Genomic DNA, 7,093 nt, shown 5'->3' on the forward strand with positions numbered 1-7,093 from the left:
CTGAAACCAGTGGCGGAGCGGTTATCGCAAGTCACTGGCCTAATTCGCTAAGAAGTGGAAGTGAATGCTCTCTTTGGGCCAACATTACATGTAAAAGTAATTAAGTAGGTAGTCACGATCTCTCAATTGTAATCGGTAGGGCTCCTTAATTTCCACGAATCCGAATAGTTGCGAATCAAGCATGTTTGCGGTTTTTTACAATTTTCCGTGTCGATGGCAATTGTTAGAATTTATTCCATACGATTAAAATGGATGGATGTGTAATATATGTTCAGCTGTTGGAATTTTTGGTGAGTACTGCCTAAATTTTTTCTCCAACTACAGCACTGCTTCGGACACGTTTCACTCTTCAAGATACTCTTAGCAAGTAGCTCATCATACATTTGTAGCATCTTGTCTTCTGAAATACATGACTCCCTTAATGAAGAAAGCATAGTAAATGGCTGAGCACTATTGGAGGGAACCTATAAACATATCGCCACCTTAGCCAGAAACCAACACAACACCTAAACATATTATTTCAGCTGTAACCTCTCTTTTGGTTACTATTCTACGAATAAAAATACTACGCCAGGATATACAAAAGGATAAGAGTATTTATATAAAAATTCACAATCATTGATAAGAGAGATAAAAATTAATGATTTACCCAAGACACTCCATAAGAGAGAATTATAGATGCATTAACGATGAGGGAAATGGACGTGGCCATAGTGAGAGGGAAGGGGAATGACGTCTATTGGTTGGGAGAATAACAGTACAACCAGACGACTCAAGAGACATATATTGCGTAACCCGCGTTAGCAAGGAAGTAGTAACGGTAAGGAAGGCCGAATTTCCAGACAAATGCTATTCAATCCATCTATTTGGTTGGAAACGGAAAGATAATGGAATAAATTATCCAGTATCTGTAATAAAATCGTTGAGATGGAATGGCATTGGAAAGAGAAACTGACACCAAAAGTCATTAGAGAATTAAAAGAAGTGTAGTGAAGGTATAGCGGAGATAAATGGATATCGGCGTTGGTTTACCGTCTTTGAAAGACGCTGAGAGAAAAAAAGAGTTTGAGGGGATGCATCACCCTCGTCGACCGGCTGTATTTTGTCTACTTTCGCGATGTATCACTCGTATAAAACTTACCATATAACCTTTAAATTTTAAGGTTAAAAAGAGTTACTCCTGCCAAAATTTATCTTTACCTCAAATACCAATGCGAGATCCATTCGAAAAGATTTCTAATACGTTTTGAGTAAACCAGTGCCAGAAAATAGCAGAACATTTTGGAACGTTCCTTATATACTATATTCACATCGTAAAGTACCTACGTCATAAATATTGGTGGAGGAATAAGGTATGCTTCACCAAGACCCTCTGACTGGGAGCAAGTATGGCAAGATGAGGAGTAAAAGGTATGAAAATCGGGTGCGGAGTCAGATGCATAGGGGAATAGCATACGACGAGTGAGTAGTGGAGCTGAAATTAACGACAGACGGATCTATGGACGCATGTCCTGAAACCCACGCCAGTGTGGAACTGGAAGTGTCACAAGGACTGACCGGAGTTGCTTGGCAAAGGAACACCAGTCAATCGCTTGACCGGATGGAAATCAGACGGAATATTACGTTATAAAACCTCTCTTGTTGTAACTGGAACCTATCCCATGCCTAATGTTTCCTATCCTAGCAAAGGATAATGTAAATCAACGCATACCGTTTGAAAGAGCCCGTGAACGAGAAAAGCCAAAGGGTTGAGTTCAGACGCTTGGGCAGGAGGAGACCACAACCGCCCTACTCAAGCCTTCCAGGAGAACCGGGATACCAAAACATTCTTAAAGGTAGTTAAAATTCCACTATGTAAATTGGAATTGCGTATAATTCGTTGTCCGTGACTTCACGGAATCGATTCAACATAATTAAATGCAAAAAATTTTGCATTCCACAAAAATTCAATAATATGCGACCTAGGCTTTGACGTGGAACGACCTAATCTGGATGATGATGAGCCACGTCGAGCCCTAAGTCGTACAGTATTAAATTTATGTGGAAATACATTTTTTTTTTTCATTTTGGAATTTCGTCTTCGTTAACTGCGTTCTGGGAGTTTATAACATTTCTAAATTATATTACCAAATAGGGAAATAAAATAGGGAAGCAAACACGGTTGGAGGTGGATGAATGGTGGGTGAATTATTTGGAAAGCATGTTCACTAATGACGGGAGACGCAAGAAAGATATTATCAGCAGAATATCCCAAGCAAAGAGAGCTTTCATCAAAAGAGAGGCCTGCTTACAGCGGGAAAATATAGAAGTAAGGAAACAATTAACAAGAACCTACAGTTGGAGTATGCTCCTATATGGAAGTAAGTCTTGGACAATGACAGCAGCGGAGAAAGCAAGGATGGAAGGCCTTCGAAATGTGGTACTACAGAAGAATGATGAGGAGCAAATGGAACGACCGATGTAGTAATGAGGAAGTCTCATGGAATGGAATGAGGAAGAAGAAGAGAAGCTTCATGAATACCTAATAATAATTCTCGGCATAAATGTTTGCGGTTGATTATAAAAGAAGCAATCGATTACATTTTACTCTTCACTTAGTTCAAAAAGCATGCTTAGTCAAAACGGACATCAGCAGAATTTCTTTTCAATTCAAGCCTTAGCAGGCAGTAAATTTCCGAAGCATTACGAATACTGAGACAAAAAAATTAAAAGAGAAACCGTTATGTGATTGAGATGCGCAGTTCTTGAATAAAACCAGATATGGGGATATAAGCGAAGGAGTGCTTTGGATTATTTTCTATTTCCGTCAAATAAAATGAAGATTATAATTCCTTTTACTTTCATCACGAGCTGGTTCCTATATACCCATGTTTGCTACAGAACTACACAAAATTTTGGTAAATGGAATTTTTTCTTACCTGGTTTTAAAAACATTTGATAAAACCAGCTGGATTATATCTCTTGTATGAAATTGAAATTTTGGACATTCAGATTCAATTGAAGTAAAAACTTGAAATTGAAGATGTGACCGTTATATGTTACACGCCAAAGCAGCCTTTGGTCAGATTCTCTTGAAAAATAATAAAATCTCCGGCACGACCTTTCGACAGAAGCATCTTATAAATAAAATATTTCTCTGTATTCATAACTAGGCCAATTACTTGATAATGACTAATTGTAAGATGGGCGAAACCGGCCGTGCGCTCCATAAAATGTATAATTTCAATAAATTTAATTTTTCATAAAATGACTGGCTTTCGCAAAAATATCCCGTTAATCCATGGTTACGTGTATCTAAATTTGCATCCAACTATCATAAACTACAAGTTTATGATTTATAGAGGTATTTGAAGGATATTCAAGAGAAAGACACAAGTTGGTTGGATAAAATAAACCCTTGCGCAAAACCGTGACATCAGCCAGGGGATTGAGTTCAATCAAGGTGACACAAGGAATGGCATCGAATAATAAGGGCGGCAAAATACGTGAGAGGAAGGGAATAATCTACTTTCAATTTCCAAATGGTTATTTCATGGATGAGTAGCACAGCAGCAGATCGGGGTCGCCTACGCGCAGGGACGACGATTGTGTATGTATGAATGGCCAAGTAGCAAGCAAATCCGCTGTTGCGACTCGAAGCGGGTGCATTTGATTATCCGCGGACCGTATGGCCTCCAAAGAGCGCTCCACGCGCGCTGTCCTCTGCATTTAGGACACAAAGAAGGAAGAAAATACAAACCAGGAAAAATTGGCTCAACCTGATCCCGAATTGATACGCAGATTGAGAAACTTGTGACGCAATGAGGTCAGATAGTGTACCAAATGAAAAGGAAATGCAGGCATGTATGCATTCCATAACATTAGCCTACAAAAATATGGACCATTTTAGATTCTCTTTGGATCTCTGAAAGTGTGAATGGTAAATATGTAGTGTGATCCCATTCCACTATGTAAGTGCAATGTTTAAGTAGAAGCAAACAGCCCTTACGAACATCCGAAACCAGATCGGTGCTCATGGCTGGAGGTATTGCATGATGCACTACTTCTATCCACTCAGCAGCTTCCGGGCCGCTCCTGAATTCAAATTTCTGCGGGAAACATAAAATGGCGAAATTCCTGCTAAGTTAAATAAAATTAAGACAGGTGCAAATAGATTTTGGATTTTGCATCTAAGGGTTCGAAAATGTTTTTTTTTATTGATAAATTCGTTTTAAGAGGTTTAAAGAGGTTTTGTTATTCGCAATTTTCAAAATTTGACATCTTTGAATTATTGAACGAATGTAAGGTTCTAAAACTGTTTCCTCCAAAAGCAAGTTCATTAGCACACTCTGTTTGCAAGTTGAGTAAACTAAAGAAAACAAAGTGATTAAGCAAACGCAATGGCATTATGATTCCCTTTTTAATGAAGAGTTTTACCTTCGAAGAGCAGGTTCTCATCATTACTCATGAGAATATGCACCAAATCAAAGAGAAAAAATGTACCTTATCAGCAAAATAACTTTATAAAAGAAATTACTCGTGCTAGGAAAATCCAATAGATATATTTGACGCCAGTTATTCTGACGAATGCAAGACTTAATTAAATGTTCCACCAAAGGTAAATATTTATGTGGAAAGTTGTCTTTCTAATATAAAAGATACTACGGTTTGTAATAATTAATGACATTCCTTCGAGACAAAGACTTCAATTGCGAAGAAATAATATCATCAGACATTGAGTCCATTGAAGAATTACTGCCCTATTTATAGCCATAAAATTTATACATAGGAAAGCAAACTCAACGTGACCAATGGTGAATAGGATGCTCCATGACAATGCTGGTAAAAAAACACGCTCATCGAAATACGGAGAAAAATACTGATGATGCAATGAATCATAAAATGCAGTAAGTCATCAGTTAAACTCTTATAAATCCATAACGAGCTTCACAGAGTTTAATGTCATGTATCTCGAGGTGCGAACTTTAGAGAGTATTTGCATGGCGTGCGGTGTGGTTCTTACGTGCCAGGTAAACCGACAAGGAAGCAGAACGATAGATGGGCAGTAGTAGTTTCCTTTAATTTCAAACCACGCCCAACAAATCAAGAGAGAGGTTGCCCACGAGATAAGATCTTGAGCCTTCGTTTTGCCCCTTAACACCTCACTTTAGACCACCCACGCGGCAGCTACCCTTCCAAAAAAAACCCGCGGAGAATTGCAGAGAACCTTGCAGATGCAGATAGCGATGCGGCGGGGAACATAACGCATAAATCCAATCAGTTTTATCGCAGAAAAATGAGATAAAAGATCGCTCCGATCATAAAATAATAGAATTTTACAATCCATAAGATGGATATATGTATAGCTGACAGCACATGATTTGAATAAAATATGGTTACTCAGGAGAAATTGATTTTTTCGCGCAGGATTGAATCAATAATGCGGTTATTAATAAAAAATATTAAAATGCCCCCGGCTATATTTATAACGTAATTTTTACTGAAATTTTAATCTGTATCGAAAATTATAATACTTGTGATGCGAAAAAATTCATAGAAATGCGTACCAACTATGACATGTCAATAAGTAGATACAATTTCTGACAGTTTATTTTCATAACTGTTACCTGACTGTTAGACTGATTTCAAATTTTCAGCTTCATGCCTCATATGACTTCATTCAGCTATTTCCTAAATAAACTAAGATTTATTTGGCTTGGACAATAGAAAAAGGAATCTCATGTGGTACATGTTTATGCCTAACATATGCGATGTTATAGTTATGCCTAAAAGACAACACATCGAAAAAATTCTGAGCCGAGTTAAATGGTGTTTAAGGCAAGTTCTCCTCAGCATTAAAAAGTGTTTATTTATTTATATTTCACCTCCCTGTAAAAAGCACATTCAAGACCTTTACAACAGATATTCTACAACAATCAACAAAGAAGGGCATTTACAAACTCCCATGCCCTGGATAGGAGCAACTTACCCAGATGGGTTTAGAACCCGCGGTCTTCGAATTAGCATACGAGGGTATGATCTCGCCGGCAATGGCTGAATTGATGATCTCAACCATGGTTATACAACCCACAAGATACGGACTACGTTAGGAATGCCTCCATGAGATGCGTTCACCAGAAATGACTGATAAATCAGCGATGCAATTTTCAAAAACTGAAAGTCTTCGAGTGTAATTGCATTGGAGGCGTGATCTGTGGTAGCAAAAATAAAAAAATGTGCTCCAACAGCATCGACAACAATTCAATTGATTCTTCAATCAAAGCGCGGACTAATTTAATCGTAAAATAGTACTACAGATGATTACTATTGTTTAAATATTTATAGTTCATATAATCCCTGAAGGGGTAAAAAGCATTTCAAATTTGTGTACACTGCCTCCATGAAGTCCACCGTGATGCAACCGTAAGCAAAAAAGGACAGAATTATCAATGGACTGCGGTGAGTGCGTCTTCAGTAGAAGTAAGAAGTTTAAGACGAAGATGAGTCAAAAAAGTGCCCGATCGATCACTATTCTCCAAAGCACTTATTTCCTTGTTAGCGATGCACCATTAGAAAGGTGTATCATATGCAAGAGTCAGAAATGACAATTATCGTAAGACAACTTTTTTTGTTCCCTACTTGTAACCCATAGATGTAGAGCGAAAAAACAAAAAAAAATGCTTCTTTAATGAGTACCTTACTCCTAAAAATAAGATGTAGTGATATCAAAATATAAATTTGTTAACTGTGAGTACGCAAAGCTTTTGAAGGCGAGGACGGAGGAGCTTTTACGATCACAAATTGCAAATTCTTCTCGGGTACCACATACGGCAGCGTCTACGACAATGACGGCAAATTTAAATAACTTTCAGGTCTACTGCAGCGTGAAAGGATCTTCCAATACTCAATATTCCCTTCCTTATGCTGGGATTACCGTGAAAGCCTACATCCAAGAACCGTTAAAACAAGCGCAACTAATTGCTGCAAAAATCTAGAAACAGAAATGGCAATTCACAGAGAGATAAGTCATTAAATTCTCATACAAAAGTATTTTTCAATGAAAAGCAGAGAAGAAACTAAAGTTTCAACCAAAGTATCAGGCCCAAAGGTGATT

This window comes from Ischnura elegans, chromosome 4, assembly GCF_921293095.1.
Source record: "Ischnura elegans chromosome 4, ioIscEleg1.1, whole genome shotgun sequence".
Lineage (NCBI taxonomy): Eukaryota > Metazoa > Arthropoda > Insecta > Odonata > Coenagrionidae > Ischnura > Ischnura elegans.